The following is a 26731-nucleotide window of genomic DNA, read 5'->3' as shown; positions in this document are numbered from 1 at the left end:
CATTGCAAGGCAACTCTGGACAGATTATAATATTAAAATACGCTCTTCCAATTTGTGGATATGATTAAAAAAAATAAGCATTGAGCAGTTGACGTACTTGTTCTCTTTATTAACCCTCTTCTACTTTTTTTTTTAAACAAGGCAAAGGCATTTGACTAAGTTAAACTCAATGAGGCGGCCTATAAAGGCAGCCATTGCTGGAGGCAGTTAAATGACAAACTGGAAGATGTATACATTCAAGCTGGGTATTAAGTACAGCGCTTCCACATTTTGGGTGATGAGTAATTAATACATAATCAAGAGTGACATTTGGGGGATGGGAATGAAGCCCTGGGGAGGTAATGTAAGACAGCTGTGAGGTTACAGCAACGAGGGACATATGGGACAGGGTAAGATATAGATGCAGACGGTTTTCCGTTTTGTGGTGCAGCACACAGTGGGAGCTGGTAAACATAATTATAAGGTTTCACACCTAGCAAATTTCTGCTATAATCAGTAAGATTGATTTAGCCACTTTGCAGATATATATACCTATTTAGGTAGGCTGCTTTCTCTGCTTTTTTTCTACTATTGCTATTAGACAATAGGCAAACAGATTGGAAAATCAGGCATGATGCTTGATAGTAGATTGACCTTTTCTTCCTGGCTCTATCATCCTGCAGACAATCAACTGTTTGCTTTTTAAATGTTTTGCTTACAGGGGGATCAAGCATTCTATTTCTTATATCCAAAGTGAGGCAAAGTATATCAGATTCAGAGATCAGACTCAATCATACCCGCTGATCTTTGCGGCAGATTAAGCCGCTTCGCAAGTTGGAAATAATTTCCTTTGCTGCTGAAAGTTTGGCAAAGCTGACTTCTAGATCTTTGTCACTGAGCAGTAAGTCCATCTTTCAGAATAATCAAAATGATTCCCAAATGCCACAATTAACCCTTCCCTTGTGGTGCCATTTCTTTCTGATGTAACTCCTGAGCTTTTGAGATGGGTTGTCATTAACTTCCTCCCCCCTTAATTCCCCTGTGATCTACTTGTAGGAAGTTAGAACTCACTCCTCTCCTAGAAGAATGAAATATACTAGGAAATATTAAAAAGGAAAAATATTTTACTTTCCTGGATGAGAAAAGGAGAAACATGCTCACAGAAATCAGCCTCCACCTATGTTAATAGCTCCAGAAAGACTGGTGCCAACCTATCTACAAGACCAAAGACTGAGCCATCTTATCTGCAAGAAACTTTCTGCTCCAGGGTGATAGGATTAGGCCTCACTCAAGATCTAAACCAGGACAAAGCCATTAAGCCATAATAGGAATTGCCCAAAGCCCCTTCATTACATCACAAAGTTCTTCATTACATACAAAATTCAGGAAACATTTGCTATTCACACATCTGACCTTAATCTTGGCAGGCACTTTCTGAACTAATTTAAATAAGAAAGATGAAGTGGGTGGGAGAAAACATCTGACATCGAAGCTGCATTCCAAATCCTCACTTGGCAAAGGTTGCTCTTCGTTCTGCTGAGTTACATCCCAACAGCTTGATGCTGTCAAAACAGATTGTATGTAACTGGGGATGTGTCCCTATTGGTACAAAATCTATACACCTGCATAGCCTAGAACCAAATTAATGATAGCTGCACCAATAATGCATAATTTGGCAAGGAAACCATCCTATGCTAATTTAGAGCTGACCATGTTCCAATATTTATGGTACCTACATCTGTTTCATGAGGACAGAAGTCAAGCATGTTTACAAAGCAGTGTGGATTGGACAGTAGCAATTAACTGCTGTAGTATGATTCAAGATACACTGGACATGCACCAGTATTAGGCTGTGTTAGTCTGAATTCTGTACTCCCCAGATATGGCAGACTATATTTTCCAAAAGTCCCAGTCAGAAACCCATTGGTCACACTGGGAGGACAATTTCCGAGTGTAATGTATATAGAGTTCCGAGTTCAATGCATACAGAGGACAACAGAAGGGGAAAGATTGGGATAGGCCAAAGAAAAAGTTGACCAATTTCTTTACATTCCACAGAAGTTTATTAAATACTTCAAAAAAGGTCTTTTTCCTCTCTAAACGAGACTTTCTCCACTCACAGTGTCAAGACTGAATAACAAAGGGAACAGATCTTTGAGTTCAAAAATGGGCAATCAGCAGGAAGGAATGCAGACAAACAGGTAGGCAAAATATTAAATCAGTGGTGTAAATGCCTAATAGGCAATTATCCTGACTGAACTAATAAATCACAGTTAGTTCATAGCAGATGGATGGAGTTAAAGAATTCCTTAGCCAGTGTACTGATTGGGCAATTCCGGAGTGGAAATCCAAATACCTTAAAGTTGCCAAGTTTGAAAAACACTTATTTACAGGTTCACGTTTCGGAGCCTTTCCTCACCAGCAAAACTTAGCAAAACTCAATTACTGCTGGCCTAATCAGTTAATCTTGTTTCTACTTTATGTCACCAGGGACAGGCTAAATCAAATGTGTGCTGTCCACCAAGGCAGTACAGATCTTTGAAAAATGTGCTTTGTTTTTAAAAAGGCTTGAGCAAAAGCGGCCTTTTGAGGCAAAACTAAAAAGCATAGTAGAGTCCCACTTCTAAATTACAAAAGGCAGTGGGCGGATTGCTCTGCTGAATATTCATTTAGAACATGTCTAGCACATGAACCAAAAACACAAGTTTCTGAGATTGAAACAAACCACTCTTCAAAACAGACGACCTTTGCTCTTCCTTGAACTTTATCATGGCTAATCGCCGGCTCTCCACAAGAACTTTACCACACTGTGTGGTTGGATTGTTGAGCAAGTCAAAATTCTTCACTGGGGTAAGTTCTGGCCAACACACTCCGGGAGGGGTGGATCTATTGAAGGCAGTGATTGGCTGAAGCATAACTAGTGTCACATACTTCTCATCTTTCTTTTATGTAAGATGTAGCCTTTGTGTCAAAATTAATTGGGCATGAGAATCTACCAATTAAAATCTGCCCTTGTAACTTGAATTTAACTCCCTCAAAAATCAGATTGCAATGAGGCAGAATTACCTTGTTTATTTTTCCCAACATGGTTCTATGATAAACAGGAAGAAAAATGATTTATTTGTAATGCATAAATCAATGGGATTACACTAGTTAAATCATGTTTAAAAAGTATTTATTATTAAATGTATATGCACCCATTTGACTACCCCATACAACTGTGGGCAGCCTAGGAATGAGAGAAAATTGGTGTCAAGAAACCAGAGGCTAACACTGGGATTTTCAGGCCATTCTGGTGATATAAAACTGTTTTTAAGGAAGCCTTTTAGACATATCTGACTGAAGTAATTCTTCTTTAAATAATAGCTGTTGGAAGACATAAAAATGGTATGTATTTATTTTTTTGTTTGTTTATCCAATATATATGACTACCCATCTTACTTAGCAATCCTGGGCTCAAGTCAAATTAAATGAAAACAATAAAAACACTATAGTCCCAAAGGTGCTTTTTCGGGAGGTATCTGGACTTTCTTGTTTTTTCTTTTGAAGATATTTCACTTCACATCCAAGAAGCTTCTTCAGCTCTCATAGGATAGTGGGGAATGGAAGGATTTATATTCCTGGCCTATTCCTTCTTGGATGAGAAGCGAAACATCTTCAAAAGAAAAAACAAGAAAGTCCAGTTGCCTCCTGAAAAAGCACCTTTAGGACAACCATGACCTGGATAACTGAGAATCTCTACAGACCAATAAAAACAGTATTAAAAAATAAAATAAAATATGAGAAACAACAATCTAAATCACTAGCACAACAACAAAAGTGGATCCCTGTAAATGCTTATCTAACAAAATGACAACAAGCAGTCGAAAAGACTTTCTGACCTAAGTGCTTACTGTTCTTATTTATTTGTCTTCTGCATGAACATTTCTGGGAAACGTGCATTGGCCAAAGCCATGGTTTTGGATGTAGGCAATGTATGACTTGCATGTTTTGCCATAAGAGTTTCCCTTTAGATATGACAATAGCAATCTAAAAAGTAGAACTGCATAAGAACAATAGACCCAGTTATCAGCATCTGTCCTGAGATTAAAGTCCATCTGTTATCATCCAATAATAAGTTAAATGCAATTGGAAATTCCTGAGGTCCATTCATTGCAACTCAGCAATGCATCTTTCATTTTGAGCTCTGCTACACCCTTCCCTGCTTTCAATCAAGCCCATTGTGTTTTCCCTCCATCGCCCTTATCGTCCCTGCACTGCAAACATATGAAGGCTTTGCAGAGAGAACACTTTCAGCCAGCAGAGCCAGATATTATAATAGCATTCCATGCGTTTCTGAAAATAAGCTGGGAGGGAGGCCGTTTGTCCCACATATTGGAGCTTGAGTGGTATCTGGCACTGGAGCATCCTAGAGAGAAAACATTGGATGGCGAGGAGACAACAGAATTTTTCATAATTTACCACTGCTTTGCACTGGCCATTCTCCAATGAACAGGTGTGTTAAGGAACAAGTGGATAGAACATGCAGAGGATTCAACCTGTTAACATGACATCTGAGCCCTCCCCCATGTGTTTCTGTAGTACTGATAAAAGTCCATTGGAGGGCAGCATTTCAAAGCTTCCTGGGATTCAAAGCTTCCTGGGACTAGAGGCCAAAGTTAAAATTAAAACTGTATGGTGAGATCTTTTACCTGCACATTGACATTGTGTTTCCTGATTTCTTTGGCTTAGATCGGTAGATTCAAAGCTAGTGCATGGGCAGCCCAGTAGAAATGATATTAGAGAAAAAGGAACTCATTAAGGAGGTAAGATTGAGCTGAATTGAAGGATCTTAAGAAATTGCCCAAAGACATTTCAGCTTTGCTTCAAGTGCCCATCCTTTTCAATTAGCGACCAAATGGTTTCTCTTGAGTTTTATGGCAGTGAATGAGGAGATATCAAACCAAAGAGACTATGAATCCGAAGATAAAAAATATAGAAACGGCTGGTTCAAAAATAATGCCTAGAATTTTATAATTTCACGATTGACGTGAAGATTGTTGATCTTCATTAAAATTCAGCCCATCTAAAGAAAATTCAGCCCATCATTGCAGAGGAAAAGCAACAGCTAAATTGTGCATTTCTGAGAAAAAGCACCGATAAAACTATCAAGCCTCTGTATCTCGTCGCTTCTCCTGGAGGAAGTCCTAATGCTTGCTTTGTAGCATCTTGATCGCAGGTATCATTTGATAAGAGTTTCATTTTGTTTCCCCCTCCGCTCTCTGAATGCTCTTGCCTCATTCTGCTGGGTTTTTTCAGCTTCCTTGAGCTGCCACCTAGTCTAGGACCATCTTGATAGTTTCTCGATGAGTGAAACCACAAGTGAGTGAGGGATGTTGCTATATGGAAATTAGTTACAACGTCAGGAGAGTGAAATACAAAGCTTGCTGGGGGAATTTTTTTTTTTTTGCCCAGCTCTGAAGATCTTCGTTCTTAATATACACTCAAGAGAAATGGATCTGATGGAGGTGCTCGTTATGGCCCTTTTCCTAATGGCGGTCAGAAAAGGTACCTCTTCATTCCTGCTTATTTCTGCATCTTCATTCCTCTCCAACTTTCTATTCCCCCCCCCCTTTGGCTTTTTCTAAATAGCTTGCCTTCAGAAGTTGAAGGTGCTCCATCACTGGGGGCTTTCAAAAAAGGGACCGGACAATCATTTGCCTGAAATGGTATAAGGTCTCCTGCTCTAGCAGGGGGCTGGTCTAGAAGACCTCCAAGGACCCTTCTGACTCTATAATTTGTTCTACGTTCTCAAGGACCTTTAGATGAGGCCTCAGCTCAAAGCCATCATGTCTCTTTATTAATTATTCAAACCTTCTCCTTTATTTTGGCCTTGCCTTTTGCGTTGAAGTTGTAATTGTTGGCATCAACAACACTTGGAACATGAAGCTTAGAGCTGCTGCTTCTCTGTTCTCTTTGTTCTGCTCAAGACAGAAGTAATCTAATGTGATCCCACATACATTGCATGGAAGAGTTCCTGATTAACCCCATGCTAAAAGGGATGGGAAGAGACCCTTGATTCATTTCTTCTGCAGTTCTTCAATGGCCCTCAAATAGCTACAGAAGTGAAACTGGAAAGGCAGTGGAGTGGCCGTTAGATGGCAAGTCTCCTACCCGGCCCTTAATCGTCAAAATTATTTCACTGCTTAGATTCCAAACATCGCGTCAACTGTTCACACTAAGAAGAAAAGGTTCCTGTTAGGAAAAGTGGAAGAAGAAGCAGGCTACACTCTTTGAAAAGTTAATATGTAAAGAGGGACGATGTAGGGCCCGTTTATCACATTACATCAAATGCGGATTGCAGGGACCTCTGAAGGAGCTGCTTAACAACATAAAAGAAGCTAAACGGTTTTGGGCAAGGATCTATCTAATCCAGCACCACAGCCAACAAACCATTGCTGGAAAGTGCATAAGCAGAGATTCCAGCAAAAATTATTCTCCTCCCCTACCACTATACTCTCAATTTCCTCCTGGCTAGGAATCAGCGATCCCTGCCAGCTCAGTTTTAGCAGCTATTCTATTAATATCTGCTGTTGGGAAGGATCCACATAAATAGGTTCATCTGATACAATTTTCAGAATTTCAATGTATTAGCTATTTTCTACAAGCTTGGTCAACATGTGCTTTCCCCTTACTGATAATAGCACCGGTCCAAATAAGATCATTGGAAGACTTCAAAATTTGCATTCATTGTAAGAATTCTGTTTGTCTCCCCTCTTCGCTTTTTGTACTTTAATGGCTATCAATTCACAATGCAAAAAGTTACATTATCCGTATGTTACTGAATCACAATTCCCGGCAGCTCCAGTCCCCTTGGATAATGGGAGTGGAATATTGGGCGTTACAGTTTGATGGGAGCTAGAAGACCTCAGATTTCCTATATGATGCTATAACTGCACATCCGTTTTGCATTCCTCTTTTTCTTTTTTGATTCACTAGGTAGAAGAAACCATTTGGCAGTTAGCATAGCATGAATTTAAGAATACTGTCCATCTCTAACATGTGCACCGAATGATAAGTAGCAATAAGGCCATTTCAGTATGTGCAGCCTTTTTTAGAAGCTACTTCCCCTGGTGATTTCATGCACGTTCATCTTGTATGATTCCTTAAGGACTATACTTGCTAAGGACCATAATTGCTAAATGAAATAATAAATTAAGTAAATTAAATAATGTTATGGACAATAAGAGGGGAAATAAATAGAATTCTTACAAACATGCAGGTTTTGAGGTCCTCCAAGAATCTGTTTTGGGACTAGCGCTAGTATCTAGGATAGCATTTGATAACTGGTACAAGGTCAGTCATAAAGCGTTGAATGAAATTCTCTTCGACCATTGGTTTTCCATGAACATATTTCTCTTAGATCGACCTTTGGCCTAACTTATATGGGTGCGAGTTTTTTTGCTTCCTTTGGAGGCAGAACTGCATTTTATTAGGCTGAGCTATTAAAGTTTATTGTTAGTCTCTTGGAGCCTAATGAAACATTACAAATATACATTCAGAGCAATTGGCCATGCTTTCCCACTTTCCTTTGTAGATGCCTATGAGAAATAAAGATTTTAAAGATGTGAACCCAGATGTTGGTTGTGCTCCTAAAATAAAGGAAGCAATCTAGAAGAAAGGTGTGATTTTGGCAGCTTTGTGTTACATCTTTCAGCTGCTCTTTAAAAATTCAAGTTGTGTACCTCGCACAAGAACAAGATTTTTTTTACCTCCTTCTGAGCCCATTACTTGAAAATACATTTGGGGGGGGATATAATTCTGTAATGAGGAGAACTACAACCCGTCTTTAATCTGCTCAGGGCAATGGGCAAGGTCTCTCCATTTTACAAAGTGCTGCTACTTTCATTACTGGCCAAATTAGAAATTGTCGCAGTTTATTACCCTTTTTCCCCTTGTAGTGTACAGCTGATATCTTTTAAAAGTGAACCAACCAGCAAATGAAGAATCTTGATAATTGATGTATTTTGGGCTGAATGAAATGGCATTTTTATCTTTTCACTCCCTTGCTCCTCAATCAAAAGGAAGCTTATCTTTCCTTTCCCATTGATAAAAATGGAGGAAATTGTCCATTGGCTTCAGCCAATGCTAATAACGGGTAAAGGTTGGATAATTCCATCAGTGACTTGTAGTGCATGCACAAAGTTTTGGTTGTAGCCTCTTTCCCCATGTTAACTTTTATTTCTGTAACTAGCTATGCAGGTACAAAACTATCACTTATAGTTTGGTCTTGTTGTACTTTATTTTACAGTAGCAGATTTGTTTTTAATTGTTATTAGAAGACAGTACACCTGATCACCTCTACCCGCCGGCCATGTATGCTTCACAACGGCTCTGTAATCCACCATTAAGCTTCCATAATAATTTGCTGATAATAATCCAACCAACATTTGGAAACATTATACTCAATATTCTTCAATTATAGCAAAGTTAATGTTACTTATAGATTGTGTCCAGGGTCCATTCTGAATGGCAAGATTTCATGGTACCAATTCCTGCTGCCCTTAATATTAGTGTCACCCTTTTCTGAACACCTGAACAAAAGCTATCCTCTCTTTGTACCATCTTCTGTTTCTTTCAGATAAGACTAAAGAGATATTGAGAAGTATTTTAATGATTATTTGTGGGTTTGAATCTTGTTCATGGAGCTACGGTGAAAGTAATTTATCCTTTCAGGCCATCAAGGTATTGTTTTGCATAACAATAGATACTGTATGTATTCCTTCCAGGTTTTCTATTTCATATTTATAAGTCACTTGATTGGTAAAGCTCTGCTTTTCATTATCAGCTCATGGTTAGGCCAGAGGTTTTGCAGTTCTACTAGGTTCTGTGGAAATCTCACTCTTTTGAACCAGTGTTTCTCAACCTTTAAAATAGGTGAACTTCAGCTCCCAGTCAGCTATACTCCAGCTGGGGAATTCTGCGAGTTGACATCCACTCGTTTTAAAATCACCAAGGTCAAAAAATACCATTCTAAAGTTCGATAGGAAATTCCAGCTAGGAGGGGCTGTGAGAAAATATTGATGTCTCCAGAAGTGGTGCCATCTGGTTGATCTGATCTAGCTGATCCACTGAAATGAGTTTCTCAAAGCAACGGAATACTCTAATGCTAAGGATTTATTATGATAGGAGCAGTTCCCAAAACAATTATAATCTTGGTTAAGGCCATATTGGGTCAAGTGTCACTTTCTCGTTGCAACTGTTTTTTGGAGCACAAGACAGTTAAATGTTACGATTTCATCTAAATGTGACTATATATTTGTCATAATTGAGGCATGCCGGCATTATCTATTGGAATAAGTTTTTGAAATGAGAACTGAAGTAATTAATTCAGACCATATGTTGCAGGATAACAATTGCCATCAGCATGGAATTTTTAAAAATTAAATTTATTTACAGTTCAAGACCAAACATCAGCACGGAAGTGCTTAAGGGCCGTGGAGATTCAGTATTATGCTAAGTCTGCTCACTGATCAAAAATCTAGTTTTGTATGACAAATAAAATTCATATTAGCAAGCTGTGAATGAAAGAAATCAACCGAGCTAAACTTAGTAGAGACAGAAAAGGAAGCGACAGAGATATTTAATAAAACAATACTCAAACTTTGTATCCCTGTTAAAAATGTTTGTCTGTTTGTTTGTTTATGGAATTTTTATGCCATCCATCTCCCCTACAAAATGATTCTGAGTGGAGGGATTTATGTGACAATCCGCTAAAGTAATGGCTTTTATTCACTTTAGGGTACGACAAGAAATAAATATACATATATTTTTAATAATTAAATTGTTAAATACCACTTTACTAAAATTCACACTTCTATAGACATTCCAAGGGACGTACGTAGATGAGGTAGAGTTGCCATAGAGTTGCCAAAGATCTTAAAAAATACAAAAATATTTCCAAATTAAGACAAATGCAGCGGTTACTATCAACGGATCATTGATAGTTTGTCATGTCATCAAAAGTGTCTGTTGCCATACTCTACAGAAATGGGAGATTTGTCCATATCAATTGCCTAAAAAACCAAAATAAATAAATAAATTGCCTGATTTGGGGAAATGTTTACAAATAATTAAAAACATTTAAAAACAATTTAAAAAGCCCACAAAAAGATCACCAAACAAAGGAACAGAAATGGCAAAAAAAACGCCACATGGTTTGAGGCCCAGCAAAGTTCAGTGCTGCCCAAGAATTCTCTGTAATACTGTCAATATGCCAATGACTTATGGTAGCAACAACTGTATGTGTTTCGGCAGCACCAAAGACTTCTTCAAGCCATGTCCTCATGCGCTTGCCTGATGACCTAGTTATTTTAGAGCAGAAATAGAGCCCCCCTCACTGGAAAAAAAAAAACAAATTGCTTGTTGTCTGTTATGGAATCTAATGAAATCCAATGCTGGCATGTATAAATCTCCTACTAACTTAACTCATTTAAAAGAGAGGGTGATTGTGTGCAAATAATTATATTGCCATTTCCTACAGTAGGTTTCTGTTTAAAGAATGAATGGCCTGTAAGACTACAAACATCAGTCGTCCATGCTCATAAAATCCTTGACATTTATACAATTGGAACAAACATAAAGGATGATTTAAATATTGTAAAAATTCAATTTCCCATGCAGTTTTGCAAGTGCCCTGGTAGAGTTAAGTAGCGGCAGGCTTGAAAATCTCATAGAAACTTCCTCTAACCAAACAAATCAATGACATTTGTCTTCTTTGCAACTTCTTCCGTCTTAGCTTTACAATTGCTTCTACATACTTAATTCATTAGAGAAGCAATGAAAACAAGCAAGTCAGGTTTTTTCTATCTGATTTAAAAATATATATTTTGATTATGCATCATGTCAAATTTTGGACTGATGTCAAGGCACCGTTATACCCAAAGAAATAGAGGCAAGCTGGTTGATTCAGTTGCCCTGTTGCTAAAAACCCTTACTTAGAATGGGATATAAGGTTCAAAAGGTCATTTAAACATATTTAATCACAACAACAACAATAACAACAACATAAAGAGTTTGGTTTTGATTCAGACACATGATTTTGCCAGATATCAGTATATTTTAAATCTTAAAACGAACCTGTTCATTTGAAAATTTTGATTTAATTAATTTCAGGTCTGCCCAATCAAATTTCCTCCAAGTAATATGCCCCTTGGCAAGAAAAAAATAGGATTGTTAAATTTTTTGGATATATATATGCTGGTCTTGTTGTATTCAGATCTTTTCCCATGTAAGATTGAGATTGTCTTGGCAACGTTTCAGCGAGGTCTCACTCGCCATCTTCAGGCTAGGTTTTGGGATTAAAGTTCAAAACCCTTTAAGCCCAAAACCCAGCCTGAAGATGGCGAGTGAGACCTCGCTGAAACGTTGCCAAGACAATCTCAATCTTACACGGAAAAAGATCTGAATACAACAAGACCAGCATACCTACACCGGTGAAAATCTACGAAAACACACACACACACGCACACACACACACACACACACATATACACATACATACATACACACACACATATACATACATATATACATACATACATATTGGGTGGGGGGACTCTGATAATAGGAAAAAAATGTTGAATGTTGATGAAAATTAAAATATCCATATACTGTTTTTGTACATTTAGAATTGTAGCGCTTAATTGAAATTTGATCTCATTTCAATCCATAAGGCTTTCCAAATAATTTATTTACCATTAATTTATATTAATCTATTCTACGTCAACATTCATGTGACGGCTTGAAGCAGTATAGTATTCCAGCCTCATGCTTTGCATTTTCAAAGATGCGCTGATTGTGTGCCATTTTCTTTCTTTCACACCAAAACTCATGCAAATTTTTTCCCCAGCAGCAATCTATTCTGGAACCAATTTAGGAGATGCGATTAATAATTCATTGCATTTCTGTGGAATAAGTTTTGATGTAATATAGCGGTAACTGAGAAAATAGACTTCAGAACAACATTAATTTGAATTACAGCAGTGATTTCAACCCAGGAATGTAACACATTTTCCTTCTTTAAAGGCTTTTTAAAATTATTAACAAGGGTCAAATTGTTCACAGAAAATAAAAGTATATAAAATATGCAGATATTCTTATTCATGAGCATTTCAGTAGAATGGCTTTCAATAGAAATTAAAATATTACTTAATTAGATTTGTGTGCTGAAGTGAAAGATCAAATGTCAATAATGCAGATTTCTGCTACAGTTAATCTGCTTTCTACCTTAATTGATCATGACTGTCAGGGGGGGAATCTCAGGTTATTGTCAAAAATATCGAGATGGGTTGTACAACACATATAAAAGCAAATGAAGTGTCAATTGTACCAAGGCGGTCACCATCATCATGGTTTTTTTTTTACCAAAAGCCCAAAGATACTGTGCAAATTTGCATACAAGAGTATTCCTGGAAAATCTGTGATAATTTTTAGTAACTTTTTATTGGATCTGGTCAGGTAGCAAATACCAAGATAACTTCTTCAAGATATTTCACTGAATCAGTGGAACGTGTTTTGTACAAACATAAAATAAATGCCAGCATTTTACTTTGTATTAATGGAAAATCTAATTTATGGGATGCCACTGTAGGGCATTGCATGCCAAAACAACTAGACACAGACAGTTTTCCCCCCGTGCCATCACCCTTCTAAACACCTAACTGCACCAGCGCTGTCTGATGCCTAAAGATATCTAACCATGTAATAACACTGTATTACGATTATTCTTATCACTCCTATTATTTGCTCTTACTGGTATCTTATCTCTTTGTTGGTTGTATCTTATGATTTATGGCTGCATTTTACGATTTATGATTCATCACTTTGTTACTTGTTATGTACACTGAAGAATTTATACACTGGAGATAAACTCCTTGCCTGTCCAATCACACTTGGCCAATAAAGAATATTCTATTCTATTCTAGAGGGACTCAGAGGCTTAGTGGCTAAGATGCTGAGCTTGTCGATCAAAAAGATTGGCAGTTGAGCAGTTCGAATCCCTAGCACCATGTAACGGAGTGGGCTCCCGTTACTTGCCCCAGCTTCTGTCAACCTAGCAGTTTGAAAGCATGTAAAAATACAAGTAGAAAAATAGGGACCACTTTTAGCGGGAAGGTAACAGCACTCCGTGCATCTTCAGCATCTAGTCATGCCAGCCTCATGACCACGGAGACGTCTTTGGACAACGCTGGCTCTTCGGCTTTGTAATTGAGATGAGCATTGCAGCACAGTAACATGGTAGCATGGAAGCATTAAAGCGCCCAAACTTTCACAAATTTCAATTGAATGTGAGTCATGGATCCCATATTTTGGATGCATTTGAGGGGTGTTGTTTCAAAAATTGTTGCCCTGTGATGCAGCATTTTGCCCCATTGAAGGTTACAAACAAAAAGACATAAGAGTTTTAGAAGTATAGAGATATGTTCAGCAAGTTAACAAACATCAGCTACAGCGTCACTTCAGTGGGGTTTATTCCAACAATAGGTAAATTCTATTGATGTTTTTTAATCTATTTATTTCTACATCTCAGATTTTTTTTTTAAAAAACCACATTCTATAAATGATTTTTTAAAAAGATTTTGAGGCAGTTCAAAGATTCCTCAATATTTTCTGCATGTACAATTGTTTTTTTCCCCAAATTCATTTGGCAATCTGTGCAGATTAGATTTAGAAATTGGATCAATTTATTAAATTGAAAATTGAGAGCAAATTATTTATAAAATTTGAAATAGATTAGATCATTTCCCATACCCTTACCAATTATTTCTATCTGATTATAATTGTATTATAACATCCCAATGCCTGGATTATGAGGGGCGGATAACATGGGTTTTATTATTTGTTAACTAACATAGTTACTTTGCATTTTAATCTGATTTATATTCTTTCTTTTAAAGTGATGTTCAAGATTTATTAGCTTTTAACACTCCTAAACTGATAAACAAGCTGGAAACTAGTTCCATGATAAGAAAAGTTTGTTAGTATTGGGGTCTGGCTTATCTCTTGTGAACCCTATACAACCTTTCTCCTTACAATTTATTCCCCTTCAGACCTCATTTTAATAAACATGTATGCTATTATCCTGTCCAATCAACTTTCCTCTATCAGACTTCTTTGTTATGGGATGCAAGCTAAAGATTAGGGTTCCCTCTTTGAATGAGGAATCCCTTTTGTCTGAATATTCTGATAAATTGTAATAAAATCATCTTCCTGTCTCGGTTTGTCTCATTGGAAAATATGAACACCGAGGGACAAGCCTGAAAAAGCCATATTTGGCCATCAATTTAAACAATGTTACAGGCCTAGGAAACCATAAATTTGCTACTGAGGAAATTGGACTGGATTTGATCAAACTTTGAATATCAAATGTCAGGAGAAATTTCCTGACAGTTAGAACAATTAATCAGTGGAACAGCTTGCCTCCAGAAGTTGTGAATGCCCCAACACTGGAAGTCTTTAAGAAGATGTTGGATAGCTATTTGTCTGAAACGGTATAGGGTTTCCTGCCTAGGCAGGGGGTTGGACTAGAAGACCTCCAAGGTCCCTTCCAACTCTACTTTGTATTATTGTATTATTATAAATAAACTCAATAGCGGGACAAGCGAAAATGGGGCTGCTCAGAACCAAGATTCTAGAATACAATAATATTGGTCCTATTTCTCCATTAAAAGCATGGACAGAACGAGGATTGGAATGAAATCGCTATTGGCTTTGTTGAATTTGCATATTTATTAGTGATCTCCACTCACATAGCTTTGGAGAATATCTTTGTTTATGGCAGGTTTCCTAAACTAAAGTGTACCTCCCTTGGGGAGATTCAGGCATATGAAGTATCTTTTAATTGTACATTGTTACAATAAATCCAGATTTCCCAAATTACGGGCAGTCCTTGATTTATGACCTCAACTGAGCCCAAAATTTCTTGTGCTAAGCAAGACAGTTGCTAAGTGAATTTTGGCCTATTTTACAACTTTTGTTGCCACCGCTGATAAGTAAATCACTGCAGTTGTTAAGTTAGTCACACAGTTGTTAAATGAATCTGGCTTTCCCATTGACTTTGCTTGTCAGAAAGTTGCAAAGGTGCTCTCACATCACTCCGGGATGCTCCATCATATATGAGTCAGTTGTCAAGCGTGCAAATTTTGATCATGTTTCCATGGGGGAAATGCTGCAACGGTCTAAGTGTGAAAAATGGTCATAAGATACTTTTTTTCAGTGCCGCTATACCTTTGAGCAGTCCCTAAATGAACTGTTGTAGGTCGAGGACTACTTGTACTAATTTCAAGTGAGGAGTATGTGACGGAGGAGACAAATGCTCTTGTTTTTATTTTTTATGCCTTATTAAAAATAAAGCTTTACTGCAGAGGTGGGTTGCTAATGTTTTTACTACCGTTCGGGCGCGCTCCCATGCGCCATTGCACACATGCACGATGCTTCTGCACATGCACAGAAGCATCCAGGTGGGTAGGCGGAGCCTCCTGCCACCACTACAATCGGTTCGACTGATCTGGTCCGAACCGGCAGCAACTCACCTCTGCTTCACTGTATTGGTTTCATTGTTCATATTGGTTTTAGGGGAGGTATGTACATTAAGATTACACTGAAGAGTGGTGTGATGGTAAAAAGGTTAGGAACTTCTGCTTTATGTGGTCTTTGGTCTGTTTCAGAAGTAGTTCTAGTTATTCACTGTTTCTTAGCAATTACACTCATCTGTACTTAGCAATGGAGCTAACGAATTTGGCCTGAGCTGTGGGGATATTTAAAATTGCAAATAGTGTGCATGATTCTTGAGTATCTTGGAATGAGGTATAAAGACTTTGAACGTCTATGGCTGTTCTGGTTGCATAGAGCAAAATCACACACAAAAATGGAAAGAAACTATATTTTCATTTTTTGTCCCCTTCCATTCAATTGTACCCAATTCTCAGAGACAGCCTGGGCTAATCCCTGCAGTTTTCCTGAGAAGCTTTTTCAGAAGTGGTTTGCCATTGCTTCCTTCCTGGGGTTGAGAGTGAGAGAGAAAGACCCAACCAGTTTTATGCCTAAGGCAAAACTAGAACTCAGGATCTAGTTGGTTTCTAGCCTGGTGCCTCAATCATTACAACAAACTGGCCCTCATTATTTTTAATAAACCAAAAGAAATTTCCATTAAAAAAAACACTAGTTGGCATAATAAAGGCATTGCCACTATGGACATTAAATTCTGTGTGGGGCTGGATCTCTCTCTCTCTCTGTGTCTCTCTCTGTCTCTGTCTCTCTCCCTCCCTCCTTATTATCCTTCTAATGCTGAATATTTTGTAAAAATCAGAATCACAGGATTTATAGGGCCCACAACTATTTTTGGGCCAATGGCTACTATGAATAAAGCCTTTTATGTTACAACACCTATAACAATGGGCATGAATGTACATGGAGAACAATCAACTAGATAAACGAATTTGATGCCACCTGCATATCCATTTAATTAAATTTAAATATTGTTCTGATAAAGAGAGCCAGTTTGGTCTAGTAGTAGACGCACCAGGCTACAAACCAAAACAGTGGGAGTTCTAATCCTGTCTTAGTTATAAAAGTCAGATGGATGTCTTGGGCCGGTCACTCTCTCTCAGCCTACAACATCAGATTCGGGTGGCAAGCTTTTTGGTCAATTCATGTTGCAACTAATGAATCAACAGTCGATCGGGGGGGAAAAACAAACCCTGTCATTTTCATTTGTGGAAAAATACTAGGAATAAAAAAACCCTTTATATTTGCTGTACATTTGTTTCCTTATGGGTATCTTTTTGGGAGAGGGGGCGGTTTAGAAATGTGAATAAATAAATAATAATAATAAATAATCTGGGGGGCAGAGAGGACAGACGTGTATTACAACATTGTAATATAAATTCTGCCCTCTTTGTATTTGCATTGAGATCTAACAAGCAGTTATGTGTTTGTTTGTTTGTTTATTTATTTATAAAATTATTGGGCTGCCCATTCCACAATAAGTGACTCTGAACGGCATACAACCATCCAGTAAAACAGTAAATACGTAAGACAATCATTAGATAAAACCTAATAATTATGAAAAGTTAATAATTATGAAAAGGAATTAAAAATTATAAAACCAAAACTGTGTAGCCAGCCAGAGCCACCTTTGTGTGAGTTGGCCTATATAAATGTAATAAATAAATAAAAATAAAACACGAAAAGAGAATAAAAGAGGAAGGGATGTCAATAATAAGAGAGTTACCGCTCACATTCATCCCTCTCTTGGGCTTCCCAGCCCTGCTGGCATCACCAGGTCTTGAGGGATCTTTGGAAGGTCAGGAGTGATGAAGCCAATCTTATTTCTGGAGAAAGAAGATGCCACAATAGTGGCACCACAACAGAAATGGCTGCCAAGTTGGGATGGAGCTGGCATTGTGATCACAACACATATTTTATTGTTTTTGGAAAAAAACCACCTCTGATTTCAATAGACCCATTATTTCCCATTTCTACTGTATCACATTGTAAAGAGCACTATGGGAACAATCTTTGGAAATTTTAAGAGTTTTAAAAGCTGGAGACTTTACCAGAGTTCAGAGGAAGATTACAATACTGTCACTTCAAGATGGAGAACTCTTGTCTTTTTGTCTCTGTGAAATTTTAGCACTAAGAAAATCTGAGTTATGCCATTCATAGAACATTTATTATTATTATTATTGCATCAACAGAAGTGTATCACAGCGGCCAGTTGTTTCGCCGGATTTGGCATTAATTACTAGTCGGGCCCCACCCAGGGGCCTAGGACGGCGTAACGTATTTTCGTAATATGTGTGCAGATCCAAGCACTGCAGCCTTTTGCATTTGACTGATGGTGATTTTGTCAATTTTTAACTGTTTTAAATGTAATTTCAGTGCTTTTGGAATAGCACCCAGTGTGCCGATTACCACTGGAATTATCACTGCTGGTTTGTGCCATATTTATTTATTATTTATTTCTTTGCACTTCTAGACCGCCCCCTCTCCCAAAAGGGACTTGGGGCGGTGTACAGTCCACACAGCAAATACATCATCCACAGTAAAATTCATTAAAATTCATTAAATAAACAGATGAATAAATAAATAAATATAATCGTTGGATTTCGATTTTTAAGTCCTGGTATTTCGCGATTTTTTCATATTCCTTCTCGGCGACCCTGCTATCACCTGGTATTGCGATGTCTATGATTGTAACCTTATTTTTCTCAACCAGTGTGATGTCTGGTGTATTATGCGCCAGTATTTTATCCGTTTGTATGCGAAAATCCCACAAGATCTTGACCATCTGACTCTCGACGACTTTTTCAGGCTTATGTTCCCACCAGTTTGCTGCTGTTTTAATATTATAATTTTTGCACAAATTCCAGTGGATCATTTGTGCCACTGAATTGTGCTGCATTTTATAGTCAGTCTGCGCGATTTTTTTACAGCAGCTGAGTATGTGGTCAACAGTTTCATCAACTTCTTTGCAGAGTCTGCATTTGGCATCATCAGAGGATTTTTCGATTTTGGCCTTAATGGCATTTGTGCGGATAGCTTGTTCTTGTGCAGCCAGGATTAGTGACTCTGTTTCTTTCTTTAATGTACCTGTTGTTAACCATAACCAAGTCTTTTTACTGTCCACTTTATCTTTTATTTTTTCCAGAAATTGGCCATGCAATGCTTTGTTCTGCCAACTCTCCACTCTTAATTTTATCACATCTTTTTTGTATTCATTTTTCGTCTGTTGGGCCTTCAATAGATTTTTGTTCTTTACTTCGATTAATATATGTTCTTGACTTTCTTTTAAATAATCAGCCAGTGCATGTTTTTCTTCTTCAACTATTTGCTTCACTTGTAATAATCCTCTGCCACCTGATTTTCGGGGCAGGTATAGTCTATCAGTGTCACCACGTGGATGTAAACTGTAGTGCATTGTCATTAGTTTCCTGGTTTTTCGGTCCAAAATAATAATAATAATAATAATAATAATAATAATAATAATAATAATAATAATAATAATAATAATAATAATAATAATAATAATAATAATAATAATAATAATAATAATAATTATTATTATTATTATTATTATTATTATTATTATTATTATTATTATTATTATTATTATTATTATTATTATTATTATTATTATTATTATTGCATCAAGCAAATTGTATCACAGCGGCCAGTTGTTTCGCCGGATTTGGCATTAATTACTAGTCGGGCCCCACCCAGGGGCCTAGGACATAGTAACGTATTTTCGTAATATGTGTGCAGATCCAAGCAGTGTGGCCTTTTGCATTTGACTGATGGTGATTTTGTCAATTTTTAACTGTTTTAAATGTAATTCCAGTGCTTTTGGAATAGCACCCAGTGTGCCGATTACCACTGGAATTAGCACTGCTTGTTTGTGCCATAATCGTTGAATTATTATTATTATTATTATTATTATTATTATTATTATTATTATTATTTAAAAGAGTTCCACTTTTTCTTTTGTGCGCATTATTTTACAGTATGTTGTTCATGCTGTCTCCCAAATAATTGCTAAATCCTGTGATATGCATCATAAATATTTCACTGAATCATTATATTTCTTTCCTGCCTTTCTCAACTTGCATAGATCAGTGGCCCTCAACCTGTGATCCATAGACCCCGGGGGGGGAGGGCTGCAAAGGCTTGAAGGAATGCTATGATTTAAATCTTGAGTTCAGGTTTGATGACCTATGGCCGTGGTCCGTGGCCACAAAAGTTATTTAAAGCGAGAGTCTGTGGTGAAGAAAAGGTTGAGAACCACTGGCGTAAACCAATAATTAGACATTTACTGATCTGTTTAGGAAATCTGTGGCCCTTGAAATGTAGCTGGAGTCAAATTGCAAGGACAACTTGGAGGAGGATCTATTGGGCCACAGATTTTCTTCTGGAAGCGTAAATCCAAAGGAGGCTGCAGTATTATCTGGCTCCAGAAAGCTATGTGTATGCATTTGCCACATTTTTCTGGAGGCTAAGAGGACATGGAGTTGCTGTGGGTGGAGAACCATGTCCGATGTTGGTGGCAAAAATCAGGAGAGTCTGGTAGTACTTTCTCTGACTAGCAATTTTTATTAAAACTTTTATGAGCTTTTATGAGCGGTAGCTTATGCCTTTTAATGAAATTTATTAGTTGGGAAAGGTGCTGCCAGACTACTACCAACTGGAGCCCTGCTGCATTTCCAGAGAAAATATTCTGTTTTAAGTTTTTTCAAAGAGAAACATGCATCACCATCAATCTAAGTTAAAAGAAATATCGGAGGAGGAGATGCCCATTTTTCAAAAAAAAAAAAAGTCATTTGCTTTCTCTTCTCCGGGAGAACTTATCACTCACTTGATTTTCCAGTCAAAAAAATGTAGGATGGTGTTATTTTCAAGAAGAAGATGATGAGGTTTAGTAGACTGAGTCTTAAGTTGATGGGGTCCATCACTATTCGATTTTTACAAGCTTTAGTTGCCTTTTAAAGCAGGGGTCCTCAACCCCTGGTCCACAGCCTGGTACCAGGTCACAGCCCATTCAGAACCGGGCCACGGAAGTGGTGGGCAAGTGTGTATGCAAACAAAATTGCGTTTGTGAAAATGGTGTGCATGCATGAAACCATACCCCCTCCCCACGCACCACTGCTGCCACCACCTCCGCCAGTCCACCCAGCTGGAAAGATTGGGGGATGCTGTTTTAAAGAATGGAAGCCAACCAGGAAAAAAAAATAGACACAAAGACTTTTTCATTTACAAGTTTAATTAGTTGTCTTCTAAATAACTGTTAATATAAAGTAAGTTAATGTAAACTTATTAAATGCAATACGTAGTGTTTCTTTAGTCTAAAGGAAAAATTACAGAGAAACTGTTTAGTGTACCAAGGTGGTAATTTGCTTCAGATCAGTAAATTCAAAAATTTTCCTTCTATATTATTATTTATGCAGTACTAAAATGAATTGAAATGTTTTGCCAATTCTGAGAGCAAAGTTATTCTTTTATATCATGCCTTTACACAAAAGAAAAGAACATTTTAATGTTCCTGCTTTCTACTACAATAATCCTGTGAGGTGAGTTAGTGTCAAAGGGACTCTCTGACACCAGAAACCAGAAGGCAGGTTAGAGTTCAAAAGTACTGCAAGTTTATTCCCCTGCAGCCTCTACAAGAATCTGATCTTCTAATGGGCAAAGCAAATTGTGCGGCAGATAAGAGTCAATGGACTTCAAGGGGGACTGGACTTACATACCTTTAGGGGATGTAGGGACTCCAGACTGATAATGGTGTTTGACCCTGTCCTCAGGCCCATCTCTTACAGAGCCTGTCCCAGACAAGAGGAGGGGTCAAGCAGGGTTCTGTCTGGAATTGCTATTTGCAAGAAGGCAAGATCTGCCCCCTCTTGAATGTTATAGAACCTTATCTAGTTTTTTCCCAGAGGCAAATTGCCAGACTGAAAAGATTGCAGTGAAATAGACATTGAACAATAAAGTAGCTAATTTATACGCTAATACATATGGATCTGGTTATTTGTACCTGACAGTTGGGCAGGGAAAGAGTGACTGGACCAAAGTCACCCAGATGGTTTTCCTGCCTAAGGCAGAAGTAGAATTCACAGTCTTCTGATTTCTAGGCCAGCACCTTCAACACTACACCGAATTGGCTGACTGTTAGTTCTCTCCCAGTCCCTGGAATCATGCAGGCAAGGTGACTTAAAAAAATTCCAAAAGAACCTAGAATGAGTAATACTTATTTAAAAATAATTTGGAAAGCCACCACTCTATGAATTTTAGCTGTCCAACTTAATTATAGTAGGAACGTTGAAACTTTCTTGAGTTTCATTTTATCCCTGCCCTAAATAGCAGACGACTTGGTCTCCTCTTTTGAGTGAGGTGACCTATTTCTATCTGGTTTTGCAATGGTCAGATTTGCTCTCACTCTCCCTGACAACATCAGGACTAATTTTTACAAAATCCACTTTCCACAATGCATGCATATTTACATACTCTGTAGAAATGCCATTCAGGTCATGTCAGTCATTTAAATTAATTTCAGATCATGCATATACTTAGTTTGAGTTCAGATGCTAACGCTGCAAAAAATTCAGAATGATCTCCCATTGGGATCGGCTTTGTTGTTAATAAAGAGCGATAGCATCTGAATAGTAAAAGGGAGGAGGAGGTTGGTACAGGAAAATAGAAGCTAAAACCTGCCGTGATTTACCTGAAATAATAATAATAAGAAATCTCCATTCTTCCTCAAGATGAGATTTCCCCTTTAACACTAATAGTAATCTCACTGCTAAACAGCCTACTTGAAAGAATTTCCTCCTGGGCCTTCTCTTGGAATTTAATGGAAACGTGGGAAGCCAGGGAGGCTATAATGCAGAATTACAAGAAAATTCCACCTCTGGGAATGTCTCCAAAGTCCATTTCTCCTTTGAAATAGATATCTACCTATCTAAAGCAAATTCTCTTTCTTTGCTGATAGGAAAAAATAGAGAAGAATGACTTTGCCAAGCACCCAGTTGAATGGTGCATTTTTTACCGATCCATCTTTCATTAACTTATTTATCCATGTTGCCTGGAGATGATTATCTGTCTGTCTGTCTGTCTGTCTGTCTGTCTGTCTGTCTGTCTGTCTGTCTGTCTGCCACCCGTCCATCCATCCATCCATCCATCCATCCATCCATCCATCCATCCACCCATCTCAAAAAAGTGCAATTCTGAATGATGTACATCTAACCAACAAAACAGATACAGTATTCTTTTTGTGGAATGCTGTTGATAATGGACTGAATGGAACAGGGGTATCAAACGGCAGAGAATAACCAGTATACTCTAAAAATAATTCCATTAAGCTCTGCTTAATACGTGTTATTGGGACACTGCTTGGAGTCACACAGAAGGTCAGTTGAGTTGGTCATTTTTAAAGAGATTCCACTCTGAGCCATTTGCAGAAAAAATAACATAATGGCGAATACATTTATTCTGGAGTAAGGTTGCAGGAATTACTGACTACTTAATCAAATGCAGTATTTAATTATTTAGTACTCTCTCATAATAGATTGGCGCTTCATTTTCAAAATATCTCTGGTTCTGAACAGCAGGTAAACTGGAATAAAAATCGGAACTAGAAAATATTTAAAACAAATGTGAACTTCTACTGCAGTTTCATTTTTACAGTGAGCACGATTTCATGAAAATAGATGATGGTGGTGATATCCACTCAGTCGTGTCTAGCTCTTGGCAATTCTATGGGCCAAGTCTCTCCACATTTTCTGATCTTGCACTACAACTCTTTGAGTTGTTCTGTGCTCTGGCTGGTGACTGCTTTGATGGTGTTCAGCCAACGTGTTCTTTGATGGCCTGGTTTTCTTTTACCGCTAACTCTTCCAAACATAATTGCTTTCGCCAGTGAATTACCCTGCATTGCATGGCCAAAGAAAATGAGAGACAAGTTTTGTGATTTTGCCTTCTAGTGACATGAACCAGAATTTAACTTGGAACAGGTTAAAATATTTATTGGGGGGGGGGGAAATGACAATAATTGTTACCATTTTAATTGCCATATTTTTATTTATTTATTTATTTATTTTTATTTACAAGATTTATAGACTGCCCCCTCTCCCCGAAGGGACTCGGGGCGGTGTACAGGCGTCTCATTAAAAACAAATACAAAAGATAAATACCCTATACCCTTAAAAGCGAATTAAACCTAAATTCAGCTGTACAGAATAATAAAAGTTAAAACCCACTAAAAAACGTATCCCTAAAAATTTAAAAATGCAGACCTGAGGGACTAAAATTGGGACTAGGCCAGGCCGGCTAAATTGAACAGGTGGATTTTAAGCTTCTTACGGAAGGAGCGGAGGTCGGTGGTAGTTCTGATATCTGGGGGGAGGTCATTCCAGAGGGTCGGGCCCATCACAGAGAAGGCCCTACTCCTGGGCGTCGCCTGCTGGCATTGCCTAGTGGACGGCACCCGGAGGAGTCCCTCTCTGTGAGAGCGAATCGGTCGAAGGGATGTATGGGGCAGGATATGATCCCGCAAATTCTTACGTTGTTTTGTAGTTTTTATTATTTATTTATTAAATTAATATGCCACCCAATTCACTCCACAAAGTAGCTCTATTAACTGCTTAATGTTTGTGATTTATTTATTTAATTAAATTAATATATTTATATTTAATATGCTTATATTATTTCCCTGTTCACAAACTCTGGATTTATACCTTGTTTCCCCGAAAATAAGCCCTCCCTGGATAATAAGACCAATCAGGCTTTTGAGCGCATGCACTAAAATAATCCCTCCCCCAAAATAAGCCCTCCCAAAAATATTGCAACCCAGCAGCAGCCATGAGGTGACCACGCTCGCCACCTCCTGCACCTCAAAAATAATAAGATCTCCCCGAAAATAAGGCTAAGCGCTTATTTCAGGAGTCAAAAGAAAATAAGACCGTGTCTTATTTTCGGGGAAACGCGGTAGTTGGAATGAATAATTCTTGTGAGTCCATTAAACTATTTTCTCAGAAACATAATTGCTAGTTAGCCTCTCATCTTTTTTTATTCAGATTGAATGCTAGAGGAATTGAAAGCTTCGATGCGTATAAGACTAATTTGATCCATATTGAACAAATAGTACCGGCAACTAGAAAAAGCCTTCAAAAACATTCCAACCATAAGATTGGGTTTTTTAAAAAGAGTTTGTTACTCACAACGTATCAAATATTGTTTCTCAAATTTGAATGAGTCCTAAATTAGATACAGCAGCTTTCTTTCAGATTATTTATGGCTGTTCTATTATTTCAAGTTAAGGATGGAAGTGGTTTTTGGTGGTGACATATTAATGATATTTCATTTTAAATTCTGTTTAATTTCAGTCCAGTCCAAGCCGAGCAAACCTCCTGCTCTCAGAAATACCAGCAGCAGCACCACAACTGCAGAACCAGGTAAAAACACGGGAGGGAAAACTCTATTTAGGAAGAAACATTTTTAAAGTACCGTGTGTTTTGGTTTAAGGATGAGAGGACAAATATTACCTAGCAGGCCTGGAGCCCTGATGTAGAGAATGTAAAAATAAGGAATGTCTCACATGCCTATTTCTTTCCATGGTATCAAGTTGTCTATAGGGTAGAGTCAAAATAGTGAAGATGTGTGATCAAAGCTGCATCTGTTTTCCACATTCATTGTGGCCAGTTGATGTTTTGGACCACACACTGCTACATCCCTGCTATGTTCCTCCATTGTTACTGAGTTCTTTGTGTACCATCCAGATAGATTTTTGAGGGTATGATGACATGGTTCACTCAACTCTTTGGAGATGCACAAGACAGGATCAGCTAGCAAGTAATTTCCTTATTTAAGTTGCACATTGTAAAACTCTACGTTTATGAACTCTTTTGAATGACGTCTTAGGCCAGTTCCTCACTAGCGATTTATACTATTTTACAATTTCATCCAACTAACCTGGAGATGGTTGAAAGCCTTCATTATTTCAATTATTTTGACACTGAAAGGGATGGATGCTGCTGCAAAATACGAATAAGGAAATGGTCTTAATTTGCTTCTTATCTTTTTTTCCCTCCTCTAACCAGCAATTAATTTTGTTCACAAGATTGCTTTCTATGGGCAGGAGAGGGAGGAAAAAAATAGGATGGGAAGAACAGAAAGGGTCTCACTTTTATTCTGCTCCACCAGTCACTCCAATCCCCTGGAAAAGGGAGAAAAGAAATGGCTGAAAAGCTTATCAAGGTGGAGTGAACTGGAGCTGTGGATATGAGTTTAAATTTGTAATTTAATATTAAGCAACTGCTTTTTATTTGTTAGAATAATTAATCAGTGGAACAGCTTACCTCCAGAAGTTGTGGATGCTCCAACCCTGGAGGTTTTTAAGAAGAGATTGGACAACCATTTGTCTGAAATAATATAGGTTTTCTTGCTTGAGCAGGGGGTCAGACTAGAAGACCTCCAAGTTTCCTTCCAACTCTGTTATTCTGTTTCAGAGATTTGTATTCCATTCCCCCCCCCCCCAACCTCAATAACCCTCTATATTACTATATGATTAAATATAATGGAGTTAAAAATGAATTTATTAAGATTGAAGCAATGAAAGGAAGGCAAAAAAAATCAGCATCGGATATTTGTATAAAGCTTTTGATTTTAATAATTGGGGGAAGAAATAAGGAGGTTGCCTAGCAACAAAACAACCAAATGTGTTAAGTAAGGAGCTTCTTTGGGTAAGATTTCAATTGTTGTAGAATCACTCAAAAAGTGACTTTGTTGGTCCTCTGATGTCTTTATACCCCTTGCTATTCACTCGCAAAGGGAGCCTGTTTATTAAGTCATTTTTCTTCAGTCTCCCCTTCCTCGTGACCCATTCATTCTTTTGATTTAAGAAATGCCTTTCTGAATTTTTTTTGGTTTGGCCAAGATGATAGCCTGATGCACTTTCCCAGCTGGATTTACCATGAGCCCTTATTGATGGACCTCCCTGTATTCCTTTATCTTTCCCACATGTGTCAGGAAAAGAAGTTTGAATCACTTTCATTTCTGTAGGGGATTCCTTGAAAATACATCATTTCTTCTCCATTGATTCTCCCTTATAGCTGACTTTTTCCATCAGCATCTCCCCAATGGGGAAAGAGGAAAACATAGTTTCATCATTTTTTCCTATTACTAGAGTCAGAAGGGAAAAGTAGCAGAACATTTTCCAGTTTGGCAA

At 37.8% G+C, this 26731-nt stretch overlaps 1 protein-coding gene across 1 annotated transcript in view; it reads left to right on the top strand.

Annotated features, from left to right (window-relative positions):
• Positions 1-2756: 2756 nt before the first annotated feature.
• Positions 2757-26731, top strand: part of CD6 (CD6 molecule) — a 47485-nt gene continuing 23510 nt past the window's right edge. The window contains exons 1-2 of the mRNA XM_081957931.1: positions 2757-2829; positions 24891-24959. The gene's annotated coding sequence lies outside the window, so the exon portion shown is untranslated. The remainder of the gene's footprint in view (positions 2830-24890; positions 24960-26731) is intronic.

This window comes from Natrix helvetica (assembly GCF_964273705.1).
Source record: "Natrix helvetica genome assembly, chromosome: 1".
NCBI classification, from domain to species: Eukaryota; Metazoa; Chordata; class Lepidosauria; order Squamata; family Natricidae; genus Natrix; species Natrix helvetica.
The sequence above is the reverse complement of the archived record's forward strand: the minus strand, read 5'-3'. Positions and strand labels throughout refer to the sequence as shown.